Source organism: Salvelinus namaycush, chromosome 13 (assembly GCF_016432855.1).
Source record: "Salvelinus namaycush isolate Seneca chromosome 13, SaNama_1.0, whole genome shotgun sequence".
NCBI lineage: Eukaryota > Metazoa > Chordata > Actinopteri > Salmoniformes > Salmonidae > Salvelinus > Salvelinus namaycush.
In genome coordinates this window covers 40,701,541-40,718,216 of record NC_052319.1, presented here as the reverse complement: position 1 = coordinate 40,718,216, position 16,676 = coordinate 40,701,541, and the positions used below count along the sequence as shown (strand labels likewise).

General features: G+C 44.7%; 1 pseudogene; it reads left to right on the top strand.

Moving 5' to 3' along the window:
* Positions 1-16,676, top strand: part of LOC120058133 — a 48,380-nt pseudogene that overhangs the window by 12,817 nt on the left and 18,887 nt on the right.

Below are 16,676 nucleotides of genomic sequence, written 5' to 3'. Positions count from 1 at the left end.
TACTGTCTCCAAACCCACACCTAGACTAGAGGAAGTACTGTCTCCAAACCCACACCTAGACTAGAGGAAGTACTGTCTCCAAACCCACACCTAGACTAGAGGAAGTACTGTCTCCAAACCCACACCTAGACTAGAGGAAGTACTGTCTCCAAACCCACACCTAGACTTTTTTTTTTTTGTAGCACCATCCCGTAATGCACCATCCCGTAATGCTAATGCTCACTGAAGCTCAGAGCTCTGTACAGTATATGTTTGTCTTGACGTAAAGGCTCACATGAATGGATATTTCCTTGTTAGTATTCTCCTTTCTTTTTCTTTAATTTATTTTCTTTATTTTCTGTCTGTCCTGTCTGTCTTGTCTTTTTACACCTGATGGCTTTACTCTTGAATTAACAACTGGCAGCTGTAACATTCTACACAGTGAATGTTACACACAACATGTATCTAAACATTCCACACAAAACATGTATCTAAACTGATCAGATACTAGCTAGTGTTTCTCTCATGTAGAAGAAATGCATTTTCAACATACTGTCATTTCCCAGAGGACAACTCAAATGTGACCTTTTAAAATGCAGTGAGTGAACTCACTACAGAGCCTTTTGCTTACTGGTGGGAAAGTGAAGGAGTTTACCCCCCCCCTCTCCAGTGAACTGCTGGAGAAGCTGTGTCTGTCGCTGTATGACGTCCTGCGATCGCTCATCATCCACGGTATCCACCTGGAGACCCTGTCAGAACTCTGTGGAATCCTAAATAATGAGATGCTAGAAGACCACGTCCACAAGAACCGTACTGTCACTCGCAATACAAAGGACCTCCTCTGGTTACTCTTACCATCAAGCTATAGTATGTTACATATTTACCATAACATATTTTCAGAGAGCAGTGTAATTAGGCCTACACGTCAACAGATAAAACATGTCCTAGGACATGGTATTTCTTTCTAAAAGCGAGGGTGTGTAACCAGGCTGAGTAGAAGTGTATGACATCATGGTGTGTGTAGCTGGTCAGCTGGGGGTGTTTGAGGCGGTGGTGAAACATGCTGGAGGATGTCCAGGAGAGTCTGGTCTACAGGACACACATCTACATCCAGACTGACGTCCCCGGGGACCTGACCTATCCTGAGAAACTGGAGATGATGGAGGTGTGTTTGACTGACTGCTGTCTTCAGTCAGTAGGAGGAAGTTGCCCCTATATACTAATCTAAGGTCTGTTTCCCTTGTAATGGGAATATTTAACATTTCAGTTTTTTTTTTACCTTAATTTAACTAGGCAAGTCAGTTAAGAACAAATTCTTTTTTATAATGACGGCCCTCACTGGGCCAATTGTGCGCCGCCCTATGGGACTCCCAATCATGGCCGTTTGTGATACAGCCTGGAATCGAACCAGGGTGTCTGTAGTGACGCCTCAAGCCCTGAGATGCAGTGCCTTAGACTGCTGTGCCACTCGGGAGCCAAGTTAAGAGTGATTAACACAATGTTCCCTTTCTGTAATATTTCCAGTGTTCTGGTGATAGTGATTGACACTGATTCATTATTGATTCTGTGAAACACTGATTCTGTAGCAGCTGACAGTCACTGCCCTTTGTTTTGACTTCTACAAGGTCTTGGCCTGGCGTTTTACAGTACAGATGTTGACAGTACACTTGGTGCTGTCTGAGTAGAATAGAAAGAGCCTGTCTCCAAGAGGCCTGTTAGATGTTTTCTGTGCTGGAGGCGTCTCCCTGTTCAACTTGTAATAAACTACGGCCGGGCATGAGTAATCGAACAGACGTCAAAGCTCGATCTTTAACCAGAGATTTAAAAAAAATGAATTGAATACAGTAAAACTATTTGGTGGCTGCCCGAACGGGCAAGTGACATTTTGTCTTAAAGACAATGTTAATATGCTTTGACTCTAGTGTTCCATGTGTACATGTGCATTTGCAGGGCACAACAAAAAATAAGCCAAGCCAAGCATCACGCCCTTCTCCCTAAATTCCCTTTCCCCTCCGTGTCTCATTCATTCAATTGCGTTTCGACCTCTCCATATACACACACAGACACACGTCCTGAGTGTGCACACTAACTCCTGTTAGGCCTACAGAAATAAATGCCTATAGAAACGTATCTAACCGATGGGATACACAAGCTGCAGTCCTTGCCAAGTGATCATAGTTTTTAGCACAAATTTAAAAAATCTGAAAATATTGTGTTGATGCTGTCCACCATGTTGTCCCTGTGTTGATGCTGTCCACCATGTTGTCCCTGTGTTGATGCTGTCCACCATGTTGTCCCTGTGTTGATGCTGTCCACCATGTTGTCCCTGTGTTGATGTTGTCCACCATGTTGTCCCTGTGTTGATGCTGTCCACCATGTTGTCCCTGTGTTGATGCTGTCCACCATGTTGTCCCTGTGTTGATGCTGTCTACCATGTTGTCCCTGTGTTGATGCTGTCCACCATGTTGTCCCTGTGTTGATGCTGTCCACCATGTTGTCCCTGTGTTGATGTTGTGTTGATGCTGTCCACCATGTTGTCCCTGTGTTGTTGCTGTGTTGATGTTGTCCCTATGTTGATGCTGTCCACCATGTTGTCCCTGTGTTGATGCTGTCCACCATGTTGTCCCTGTGTTGTTGCTGTGTTGATGCTGTCCACCATGTTGTCCCTGTGTTGATGCTGTCCACCATGTTGTCCCTGTGTTGTTGCTGTGTTGATGCTGTCCACCATGTTGTCCCTGTGTTGATGCTGTCCACCATGTTGTCCCTGTGTTGATGCTGTCCACCATGTTGTCCCTGTGTTGATGTTGTCCACCATGTTGTCCCTGTGTTGATGCTGTCCACCATGTTGTCCCTATGTTGATGCTGTCCACCATGTTGTCCCTGTGTTGATGCTGTCCACCATGTTGTCCCTGTGTTGTTGCTGTGTTGATGCTGTCTACCATGTTGTCCCTGTGTTGATGCTGTCCACCATGTTGTCCCTGTGTTGATGCTGTCTACCATGTTGTCCCTGTGTTGATGCTGTCCACCATGTTGTCCCTGTGTTGATGCTGCCCACCATGTTGTCCCTGTGTTGATGCTGTCCACCATGTTGTCCCTGTGTTGATGCTGTCCACCATGTTGTCCCTGTGTTGATGCTGTCCACCATGTTGTCCCTGTGTTGATGCTGTCCACCATCATGTTGTCCCTGTGTTGATGCTGTCTACCATGTTGTCCCTGTGTTGATGCTGTCCACCATGTTGTCCCTGTGTTGATGCTGTCCACCATGTTGTCCCTGTGTTGATGTTGTGTTGATGCTGTCCACCATGTTGTCCCTGTGTTGTTGCTGTCCACCATGTTGTCCCTATGTTGATGCTGTCCACCATGTTGTCCCTGTGTTGATGCTGTCCACCATGTTGTCCCTGTGTTGTTGCTGTGTTGATGCTGTCCACCATGTTGTCCCTGTGTTGATGCTGTCCACCATGTTGTCCCTGTGTTGTTGCTGTGTTGATGCTGTCCACCATGTTGTCCCTGTGTTGATGCTGTCCACCATGTTGTCCCTGTGTTGATGCTGTCCACCATGTTGTCCCTGTGTTGATGTTGTCCACCATGTTGTCCCTATGTTGATGCTGTCCACCATGTTGTCCCTGTGTTGTTGCTGTGTTGATGCTGCCCACCATGTTGTCCCTGTGTTGATGCTGTCCACCATGTTGTCCCTGTGTTGATGCTGTCCACCATGCTGTCCCTGTGTTGATGCTGTCCACCATGTTGTCCCTGTGTTGATGCTGTCCACCATGTTGTCCCTGTGTTGATGCTGTCTACCATGTTGTCCCTGTGTTGATGCTGTCCACCATGTTGTCCCTGTGTTGATGCTGTCCACCATGTTGTCCCTGTGTTGATGTTGTCCACCATGTTGTCCCTATGTTGATGCTGTCCACCATGTTGTCCCTGTGTTGTTGCTGTGTTGATGCTGCCCACCATGTTGTCCCTGTGTTGATGCTGTCCACCATGTTGTCCCTGTGTTGATGCTGTCCACCATGTTGTCCCTGTGTTGATGCTGTCCACCATGTTGTCCCTGTGTTGATGCTGTCCACCATGTTGTCCCTGTGTTGATGCTGTCTACCATGTTGTCCCTGTGTTGATGCTGTCCACCATGTTGTCCCTGTGTTGATGCTGTCCACCATGTTGTCCCTGTGTTGATGTTGTCCACCATGTTGTCCCTGTGTTGATGCTGTCCACCATGTTGTCCCTGTGTTGATGCTGTCTACCATGTTGTCCCTGTGTTGATGCTGTCCACCATGTTGTCCCTGTGTTGATGTTGTGTTGATGCTGTCCACCATGTTGTCCCTGTGTTGTTGCTGTGTTGATGCTGTCCACCATGTTGTCCCTATGTTGATGCTGTCCACCATGTTGTCCCTGTGTTGTTGCTGTGTTGATGCTGTCCACCATGTTGTCCCTGTGTTGTTGTTGTGTTGATGCTGTCCACCATGGTGTCCCTGTGTTGATGCTGTCCACCATGTTGTCCCTGTGTTGATGCTGTCCACCATGTTGTCCCTGTGTTGATGCTGTCCACCATGTTGTCCCTGTGTTGTTGCTGTGTTGATGCTGTCCACCATGTTGTCCCTGTGTTGATGCTGTCCACCATGTTGTCCCTGTGTTGTTGTTGTGTTGATGCTGTCCACCATGTTGTCCCTGTGTTGATGCTGTCCACCATGTTGTCCCTGTGTTGATGTTGTCCACCATGTTGTCCCTGTGTTGATGCTGTCCACCATGTTGTCCCTGTGTTGATGCTGTCCACCATGTTATCCCTGTGTTGATGCTGTCCACCATGTTGTCCCTGTGTTGATGCTGTCCACCATGTTGTCCCTGTGTTGATGCTGTCCACCATGTTGTCCCTGTGTTGATGCTGTCCACCATGTTGTCCCTGTGTTGATGCTGTCCGCCATGTTGTCCCTGTGTTGATGCTGTGTTGATGCTGTCCACCATGTTGTCCCTGTGTTGATGCTGTCCACCATGTTGTCCATGTGTTGATGCTGTCCACCATGTTGCCCCTGTGTTGATGCTGTCCACCATGTTGTCCCTGTGTTGATGCTGTCCGCCATGTTGTCCCTGTGTTGATGCTGTGTTGATGCTGTCCACCATGTTGTCCCTGTGTTGATGCTGTCCACCATGTTGTCCCTGTGTTGATGCTGTCCACCATGTTGATGCATGGGATTTGTTGGCCCTCCAGAGAGCAGTCTTCCAGGGTTTATCTCAAGAGGCCTTATCTGCTTGCATCCAGTCCCTGCTCAAAGCCTCTGATGTCGTCCTCAAGAACAAGGTGGGTGCAGATTTATTTTAGGCACAAGGACAATGCGATGCACGTAATGTGTTACGTTATACATTCAGTGGCCAGTTTATTAGGTACACCAAAATGGTTCTCTCCGACAGACAGTGAGTCACGTGGCCATAGCTTGCTATGTAAAGCAGGCAGACGGGCATTCAGTTACTACTGTTCGATTGAACGTTTGAATGGGCAAAACGAGTGACCTAAGCGGCTGAACAGCTAATTAAATGGCTATTTGCATTTATGCTGCTGCTTCTCAATGTCTGTCATCTATGCATAGTCACTTAACCCCTACCTACATGTACATATCACCTCAATTACCATGACTAACCTGTACCTCCGCACATTTACTCGGTACTGGTACCCCCTGTATATAGTCTTGTTGTTATTTTATTGTTGCTCTTATTTTTTTATTGTAGTCTTATTTATTTTTATTTATTTTATTTTTTCTTAACTGCATTGTTGGTTAAGGGCTCATAAGTAATAATTTCACTGTACGGTCTACACCGTTTTAAACAACAAGGACCGCTGTGCATTAGTAAGCTCACAGTATTTTACTAAGATCTATTCACTTGTGATTGGTTTTATTTTATTTGTCAGATACAATTGCATAGATACTGTACAAACACATTACTGAAATGATATTATCTGAGAAGCCTTCAACATGTTTTGCCAGCGCTGTCTTTTTGTCCTGTGTTCTCTTCCCAGGTGCGTAGTGGCTTTGCCTTCAGGTTTCACGTCTGTCAGGATGAGCACCAGCTCTACACTGACTTTGTTTCCAAACCCACACCTAGACTAGAGGAAGTACAGTACCAAAACCCACACCTAGACTAGAGGAAGTACAGTACCCAAACCCACACCTAGACTAGAGGAAGTACTGTCTCCAAACCCACACCTAGACTAGAGGAAGTACTGTCTCCAAACCCACACCTAGACTAGAGGAAGTACTGTCTACAAACCCACACCTAGACTAGAGGAAGTACTGTCTCCAAACCCACACCTAGACTAGAGGAAGTACTGTCTCCAAACCCACACCTAGACTAGAGGAAGTACTGTCTCCAAACCCACACCTAGACTAGAGGAAGTACTGTCTCCAAACCCACACCTAGACTAGAGGAAGTACTGTCTCCAAACCCACACCTAGACTAGAGGAAGTACTGTCTCCAAACCCACACCTAGACTAGAGGAAGTACTGTCTCCAAACCCACACCTAGACTAGAGGAAGTACTGTCTCCAAACCCACACCTAGACTAGAGGAAGTACTGTCTCCAAACCCACACCTAGACTTTTTTTTTTTGTAGCACCATCCCGTAATGCACCATCCCGTAATGCTAATGCTCACTGAAGCTCAGAGCTCTGTACAGTATATGTTTGTCTTGACGTAAAGGCTCACATGAATGGATATTTCCTTGTTAGTATTCTCCTTTCTTTTTCTTTAATTTATTTTCTTTCTTTTCTGTCTGTCCTGTCTGTCTTGTCTTTTTACACCTGATGGCTTTACTCTTGAATTAACAACTGGCAGCTGTAACATTCTACACAGTGAATGTTACACACAACATGTATCTAAACATTCCACACAAAACATGTATCTAAACTGATCAGATACTAGCTAGTGTTTCTCTCATGTAGAAGAAATGCATTTTCAACATACTGTCATTTCCCAGAGGACAACTCAAATGTGACCTTTTAAAATGCAGTGAGTGAACTCACTACAGAGCCTTTTGCTCACTGGTGGGAAAGTGAAGGAGTTTACCCCCCCCCTCTCCAGTGAACTGCTGGAGAAGCTGTGTCTGTCGCTGTATGACGTCCTGCGATCGCTCATCATCCACGGTATCCACCTGGAGACCCTGTCAGAACTCTGTGGAATCCTAAATAATGAGATGCTAGAAGACCACGTCCACAAGAACCGTACTGTCACTCGCAATACAAAGGACCTCCTCTGGTTACTCTTACCATCAAGCTATAGTATGTTACATATTTACCATAACATATTTTCAGAGAGCAGTGTAATTAGGCCTACACGTCAACAGATAAAACATGTCCTAGGACATGGTATTTCTTTCTAAAAGCGAGGGTGTGTAACCAGGCTGAGTAGAAGTGTATGACATCATGGTGTGTGTAGCTGGTCAGCTGGGGGTGTTTGAGGCGGTGGTGAAACATGCTGGAGGATGTCCAGGAGAGTCTGGTCTACAGGACACACATCTACATCCAGACTGACGTCCCCGGGGACCTGACCTATCCTGAGAAACTGGAGATGATGGAGGTGTGTTTGACTGACTGCTGTCTTCAGTCAGTAGGAGGAAGTTGCCCCTATATACTAATCTAAGGTCTGTTTCCCTTGTAATGGGAATATTTAACATTTCAGGGTTTTTTTTACCTTAATTTAACTAGGCAAGTCAGTTAAGAACCAATTCTTTTTTATAATGACGGCCCTCACTGGGCCAATTGTGCGCCGCCCTATGGGACTCCCAATCATGGCCGTTTGTGATACAGCCTGGAATCGAACCAGGGTGTCTGTAGTGACGCCTCAAGCCCTGAGATGCAGTGCCTTAGACTGCTGTGCCACTCGGGAGCCAAGTTAAGAGTGATTAACACAATGTTCCCTTTCTGTAATATTTCCAGTGTTCTGGTGATAGTGATTGACACTGATTCATTATTGATTCTGTGAAACACTGATTCTGTAGCAGCTGACAGTCACTGCCCTTTGTTTTGACTTCTACAAGGTCTTGGCCTGGCGTTTTACAGTACAGATGTTGACAGTACACTTGGTGCTGTCTGAGTAGAATAGAAAGAGCCTGTCTCCAAGAGGCCTGTTAGATGTTTTCTGTGCTGGAGGCGTCTCCCTGTTCAACTTGTAATAAACTACGGCCGGGCATGAGTAATCGAACAGACGTCAAAGCTCGATCTTTAACCAGAGATTTAAAAAAATGAATTGAATACAGTAAAACTATTTGGTGGCTGCCCGAACGGGCAAGTGACATTTTGTCTTAAAGACAATGTTAATATGCTTTGACTCTAGTGTTCCATGTGTACATGTGCATTTGCAGGGCACAACAAAAAATAAGCCAAGCCAAGCATCACGCCCTTCTCCCTAAATTCCCTTTCCCCTCCGTGTCTCATTCATTCAATTGCGTTTCGACCTCTCCATATACACACACAGACACACGTCCTGAGTGTGCACACTAACTCCTGTTAGGCCTACAGAAATAAATGCCTATAGAAACGTATCTAACCGATGGGATACACAAGCTGCAGTCCTTGCCAAGTGATCATAGTTTTTAGCACAAATTTAAAAATCTGAAAATATTGTGTTGATGCTGTCCACCATGTTGTCCCCGTGTTGATGCTGTCCACCATGTTGTCCCTGTGTTGATGCTGTCCACCATGTTGTCCCTGTGTTGATGCTGTCCACCATGTTGTCCCTGTGTTGATGTTGTCCACCATGTTGTCCCTGTGTTGATGCTGTCCACCATGTTGTCCCTGTGTTGATGCTGTCCACCATGTTGTCCCTGTGTTGATGCTGTCTACCATGTTGTCCCTGTGTTGATGCTGTCCACCATGTTGTCCCTGTGTTGATGCTGTCCACCATGTTGTCCCTGTGTTGATGTTGTGTTGATGCTGTCCACCATGTTGTCCCTGTGTTGTTGCTGTGTTGATGTTGTCCCTATGTTGATGCTGTCCACCATGTTGTCCCTGTGTTGATGCTGTCCACCATGTTGTCCCTGTGTTGTTGCTGTGTTGATGCTGTCCACCATGTTGTCCCTGTGTTGATGCTGTCCACCATGTTGTCCCTGTGTTGTTGCTGTGTTGATGCTGTCCACCATGTTGTCCCTGTGTTGATGCTGTCCACCATGTTGTCCCTGTGTTGATGCTGTCCACCATGTTGTCCCTGTGTTGATGTTGTCCACCATGTTGTCCCTGTGTTGATGCTGTCCACCATGTTGTCCCTATGTTGATGCTGTCCACCATGTTGTCCCTGTGTTGATGCTGTCCACCATGTTGTCCCTGTGTTGTTGCTGTGTTGATGCTGTCTACCATGTTGTCCCTGTGTTGATGCTGTCCACCATGTTGTCCCTGTGTTGATGCTGTCTACCATGTTGTCCCTGTGTTGATGCTGTCCACCATGTTGTCCCTGTGTTGATGCTGCCCACCATGTTGTCCCTGTGTTGATGCTGTCCACCATGTTGTCCCTGTGTTGATGCTGTCCACCATGTTGTCCCTGTGTTGATGCTGTCCACCATGTTGTCCCTGTGTTGATGCTGTCCACCATCATGTTGTCCCTGTGTTGATGCTGTCCACCATGTTGTCCCTGTGTTGATGCTGTCCACCATGTTGTCCCTGTGTTGATGCTGTCCACCATGTTGTCCCTGTGTTGATGTTGTGTTGATGCTGTCCACCATGTTGTCCCTGTGTTGTTGCTGTCCACCATGTTGTCCCTATGTTGATGCTGTCCACCATGTTGTCCCTGTGTTGATGCTGTCCACCATGTTGTCCCTGTGTTGTTGCTGTGTTGATGCTGTCCACCATGTTGTCCCTGTGTTGATGCTGTCCACCATGTTGTCCCTGTGTTGTTGCTGTGTTGATGCTGTCCACCATGTTGTCCCTGTGTTGATGCTGTCCACCATGTTGTCCCTGTGTTGATGCTGTCCACCATGTTGTCCCTGTGTTGATGTTGTCCACCATGTTGTCCCTATGTTGATGCTGTCCACCATGTTGTCCCTGTGTTGTTGCTGTGTTGATGCTGCCCACCATGTTGTCCCTGTGTTGATGCTGTCCACCATGTTGTCCCTGTGTTGATGCTGTCCACCATGTTGTCCCTGTGTTGATGCTGTCCACCATGTTGTCCCTGTGTTGATGCTGTCCACCATGTTGTCCCTGTGTTGATGCTGTCCACCATGTTGTCCCTGTGTTGATGCTGTCCACCATGCTGTCCCTGTGTTGATGCTGTCTACCATGTTGTCCCTGTGTTGATGCTGTCCACCATGTTGTCCCTGTGTTGATGCTGTCCACCATGTTGTCCCTGTGTTGATGCTGTCCACCATGTTGTCCCTGTGTTGATGCTGTCTACCATGTTGTCCCTGTGTTGATGCTGTCCACCATGTTGTCCCTGTGTTGATGCTGTCCACCATGTTGTCCCTGTGTTGATGTTGTCCACCATGTTGTCCCTGTGTTGATGCTGTCCACCATGTTGTCCCTGTGTTGATGCTGTCTACCATGTTGTCCCTGTGTTGATGCTGTCCACCATGTTGTCCCTGTGTTGATGTTGTGTTGATGCTGTCCACCATGTTGTCCCTGTGTTGTTGCTGTGTTGATGCTGTCCACCATGTTGTCCCTATGTTGATGCTGTCCACCATGTTGTCCCTGTGTTGATGCTGTCCACCATGTTGTCCCTGTGTTGTTGCTGTGTTGATGCTGTCCACCATGTTGTCCCTGTGTTGATGCTGTCCACCATGTTGTCCCTGTGTTGTTGTTGTGTTGATGCTGTCCACCATGGTGTCCCTGTGTTGATGCTGTCCACCATGTTGTCCCTGTGTTGATGCTGTCCACCATGTTGTCCCTGTGTTGATGCTGTCCACCATGTTGTCCCTGTGTTGTTGCTGTGTTGATGCTGTCCACCATGTTGTCCCTGTGTTGATGCTGTCCACCATGTTGTCCCTGTGTTGTTGTTGTGTTGATGCTGTCCACCATGTTGTCCCTGTGTTGATGCTGTCCACCATGTTGTCCCTGTGTTGATGTTGTCCACCATGTTGTCCCTGTGTTGATGCTGTCCACCATGTTGTCCCTGTGTTGATGCTGTCCACCATGTTGTCCCTGTGTTGATGCTGTCCACCATGTTGTCCCTGTGTTGATGCTGTCCACCATGTTGTCCCTGTGTTGATGCTGTCCACCATGTTGTCCCTGTGTTGATGCTGTCCGCCATGTTGTCCCTGTGTTGATGCTGTGTTGATGCTGTCCACCATGTTGTCCCTGTGTTGATGCTGTCCACCATGTTGTCCATGTGTTGATGCTGTCCACCATGTTGCCCCTGTGTTGATGCTGTCCACCATGTTGTCCCTGTGTTGATGCTGTCCGCCATGTTGTCCCTGTGTTGATGCTGTGTTGATGCTGTCCACCATGTTGTCCCTGTGTTGATGCTGTCCACCATGTTGTCCCTGTGTTGATGCTGTCCACCATGTTGATGCATGGGATTTGTTGGCCCTCCAGAGAGCAGTCTTCCAGGGTTTATCTCAAGAGGCCTTATCTGCTTGCATCCAGTCCCTGCTCAAAGCCTCTGATGTCGTCCTCAAGAACAAGGTGGGTGCAGATTTATTTTAGGCACAAGGACAATGCGATGCACGTAATGTGTTACGTTATACATTCAGTGGCCAGTTTATTAGGTACACCAAAATGGTTCTCTCCGACAGACAGTGAGTCACGTGGCCATGGCTTGCTATGTAAAGCAGGCAGACGGGCATTCAGTTACTACTGTTCGATTGAACGTTTGAATGGGCAAAACGAGTGACCTAAGCGGCTTTGAGCGTGGTATTGTCGTTGGTGCCAGGCGCGCCAGTTCCAGTAACTCAGAAATGGCCTCCTAGGGTTTACAGAGAATGGTGCGACAAACAACAAAACATGTGGTCAGTGGCAGTCCTGTGGGCAAAAACTGCTCGTTGATGAGAGAGATCGAAGGAGAATGGCAAGAATCGTGCAAGCTAACAGACGGGCCACAAACAGACAAATAACAGCGCAGTACAACAGTGGCGTGCAGAACGACATCTCAGCTAAAAACAAGAAGCACGAACACTGAACAATTGAGAAGTGGAAAAACATTGCCTGGTCCATCGAATACCGGTTCCTGCTGCGTCATGTTGATGGCAGAGTCAGGATTTGGTGTAAGCAGTATGAGTCCATGGCCCCATTCGGCCTGGTGTCAACAGTACAGGCTGGTGGCGGTGGTGTGATGGTGTGGGGAGTGTTTTCCTGGCACATGTTAGGTCCCTTGATGCCAATTGAGCAATGTTTCCATACCCCAAATAATTCAGACTGTTCTGGAGGCAAAGGGCGGTCTGACCCGGTACTAAATAGTTATACCTAATAAACTGGCCACTGAGTGTACATTTCTGATTGTAAAGGGTGTCATACCAAAACAACTGTAGCCCTTCACCTGTTCACCTTTATTCTTCTGTAAAAATGGGTCAATACTGGTTTTCTTTTTGGGGAAAAGGTTAACATTTTAAATATTCTGATGTTAAAGTTACTGGTATGGTTTCATCTTGTACGGACACAAGTAGACGGTCAGCTGTTTCTGATCAAACACCTGTTCATCATGAGGGAACAGATGGTCCCATCCCACACAGACCTTGCCATCAAGGAGATCTCTCTGGACCTGAAGAGAACCAGAGGTGAGATGGTGAGGAAGGGAGAGAAGAGGTTCCTTAAAACCTGTCATCAGGTTTAGCATAATCAGTCGTGGATGACTGTTGTGTCCAAATGCACATATGACTATTATAACTTGAGTTACTGTATAGCCTTCTGTATCTGTCGGTAGAATTGCTCCTGTTCTGGTACTTCCAAGGGCGGATTTAATTTGTAACACTAGAGAGCACTCTAATCCTTCTTCAGCAAGATCCATCTTTTCTTTTTCCTTTTTTTAAATCAGATGCTGCCTTCAAAATGAACCCCAAATCTGTACCTAGTTTCTTCAGACTGAACAGCAACAATGCCATCCTATAAGTTATTTTAGATGTAAAGCTTTAGATTTAGTTTAAATACATCATACACATATAGGACCAGGGCTTTCAATGTCAGGAAAACATCATGGCCCTATATGTTATCTGAGAGGTCCCTCATCTACAATACCAGTTACTAGTAACTCATTTAACCTCTCTCTGGACCTCCTCTATAGTAGTAGTAACTAACTAATCTCTCTCTGGACCCAATCTACAGTACTATGTACTACTAACTAACTAACCTCTCTCAGGACCTAATCTACAGTACTATGTACTAGTAACTAACCTTTCTCTGGACCTAATCTACAGTACTATGTACTAGTAACTAACTAATCTCTCTCTGGACCTCATCTACAGTACTATGAACTAGTAACTAACCTTTCTCTGGACCTAATCTATAGTACTATGCACTAGTAACTAACCTTTCTCTGGACCTAATCTACAGTACTATGTACTAGTAACTAACCTTTCTCTGGACCTAATCTACAGTACTATGTACTAGTAACTAACCTTTCTCTGGACCTAATCTACAGTACTATGCACTAGTAACTAACCTTTCTCTGGACCTAATCTATAGTACTATGTACTAGTAACTAACTAACCTCTCTCTGGACCTAATCTACAGTACTATGTACTAGTAACTAACTAACCTCTCTCTGGACCTAATCTACAGTAGTAGTAACTAACTAATCTCTCACTGGACCCAATCTACAGTACTATGTACTAGTAACTAACTAATCTCTCACTGGACCTAATCTACAGTACTATGTACTAGTAACTAACTAATCTCTCTCTGGACCTAATCTACAGTACTATGTACTAGTAACTAACTAACCTCTCTCAGGACCTAATCTACAGTATTATGCACTAGTAACTAACCTTTCTCTGGACCTAATCTATAGTACTATGTACTAGTAACTAACTAACCTCTCTCTGGACCTAATCTACAGTACTATGTACTAGTAACTAACTAACCTCTCTCTGGACCTAATCTACAGTAGTAGTAACTAACTAATCTCTCTCTGGACCTAATCTACAGTACTATGTACTAGTAACTAACTAATCTCTCTCTGGACCTAATCTACAGTACTATGTACTAGTAACTAACTAATCTCTCTCTGGACCTAATCTACAGTATTATGCACTAGTAACTAACCTCTCTCTGTTGGACCTAATCTACAGTACTATGTACTAGTAACTAACTAATCTCTCTCTGGACCTCATCTACAGTACTATGTACTAGTAACTAACTAACCTCTCTCAGGACCTAATCTACAGTATTATGTACTAGTAACTAACTAACCTCTCTCTGGACCTCATCTACAGTACTATGTACTAGTAACTAACCTCTCTCTGGACCTAATCTACAGTACTATGTACTAGTAACTAACTAACCTCTCTCTGGACCTAATCTACAGTACTATGTACTAGTAACTAACTAACCTCTCTTTGGACCTCATCTACAGTACTATGTACTAGTAACTAACTAACCTCTCTCAGGACCTAATCTACAGTATTATGCACTAGTAACTAACCTCTCTCTGGACCTAATCTACAGTACTATGTACTAGTAACTAACTAACCTCTCTCTGGACCTAATCTACAGTACTATGTACTAGTAACTAACTAACCTCTCTCAGGACCTAATCTACAGTACTATGTACTAGTAACTAACCTCTCTCTGGACCTAATCTACAGTACTATGTACTAGTAACTAACTAACCTCTCTCAGGACCTAATCTACAGTACTATGTACTAGTAACTAACCTCTCTCAGGACCTAATCTACAGTACTATGTACTAGTAACTAACTAATCTCTCTCTGGACCTCATCTACAGTACTATGTACTAGTAACTAACTAACCTCTCTCTGTTGGACCTGATCTACAGTACCATGTACTAGTAACTAACTAACCTCTCTTTGGACCTGATCTACAGTACTATGTACTAGTAACTAACTAACCTCTCTCTGTTGGACCTGATCTACAGTACCATGTACTAGTAACTAACTAACCTCTCTTTGGACCTCATCTACAGTACTATGTACTAGTAACTAACTAACCTCTCTTTGGACCTCATCTACAGTATTATGCACTAGTAACTAACCTCTCTCTGGACCTCATCTACAGTACTATGTACTAGTAACTAACTAACCTCTCTTTGGACCTGATCTACAGTACCATGTACTAGTAACTAACTAACCTCTCTTTGGACCTCATCTACAGTACTATGTACTAGTAACTAACTAACCTCTCTCTGGACCTGATCTACAGTACCATGTACTAGTAACTAACTAACCTCTCTTTGGACCTCATCTACAGTACTATGTACTAGTAACTAACTAACCTCTCTCTGTTGGACCTGATCTACAGTACCATGTACTAGTAACTAACTAACCTCTCTTTGGACCTCATCTACAGTACTATGTACTAGTAACTAACTAACCTCTCTCTGTTGGACCTGATCTACAGTACCATGTACTAGTAACTAACTAACCTCTCTCTGGACCTGATCTACAGTACTATGTACTAGTAACTAACTAACCTCTCTCTGTTGGACCTGATCTACAGTACCATGTACTAGTAACTAGAGGTCGACCGATTATGATTTTTCAACGCCGATACCGATTATTGGAGGGCCAAAAAAAGCTGATACCGATTATTCGGCCGAGTTTTCTATATATATATTTGTAATAATGACAGTTACAACAACACTGAATTAACACTTTTATTTTAACTTAATACATAAATAAAAATCTATTTAGTCTCAAATAAATAATGAAACATGTTCAATTTGGTTTAAATAATGTAAAAACACAGTGTTGGAGAACAAAGTAAAAGTGCAATATGTGCCATGTAAGAAAGCTAACGTTTAAGTTCCTTGCTCAGAACATGAGAGCATTTGAAAGCTGGTGGTTCCCTTTAACATGCGTCTTCAATATTCCCAGTTGTAGTTATTATAGGAATAATAGGACTATTTCTCTCTGTACCATTTATATTTCATATACCTTTGACTATGGGATGTTCTTATAGGCACTATAGTATTGCCAGCCTAATCTCGGGAGTTGATAGGCTTGAAGTCATAAACAGAGCAATGCTTCAAGCATTGCTAAGATCTGCTGGAAAACGCAGGAAAGTGCTGTTTGAATGAATGCTTACGAGCCTGCTGGTGCCTACCACTGCTCAGTCAGACTGCTCTATCAAATATCAAATCATAGACTTAATTATAATATAATAACACACAGAAATACAAGCCTTAGGTCATTAGTATGGTCAAATCCGAAAACTATCATTTTGAAAACAAAACGTTTATTCTTTCAGTGAAATACGGAACCGTTCCGTATTTTATCGAGCAGGTGGCATCCATAAGTCTAAATATTGCTGTTACATTGCACAACCTTCAATGTTATGTCATAATTATGTAAAATTCTGGCAAATTAAGTACGGTCTTTGTTAGGAAGAAATGGTCTTTACATAGTTTGCAACAAGCCAGGCGGCCCAAACTGCTGCATATACCCTGACTCTGCTTGCACAGAACGCAAGAGAAGTGACACAATTTCTCTATTGCCTGCTAACATGAATTTCTTTTAACTAAATATGCAGGTTTAAAAAATATACTTCTGTATTGATTTTAAGAAAGGCATTGATGTTTATGGTTAGGTACATTGGTGTAACGACAGTGCTTTCT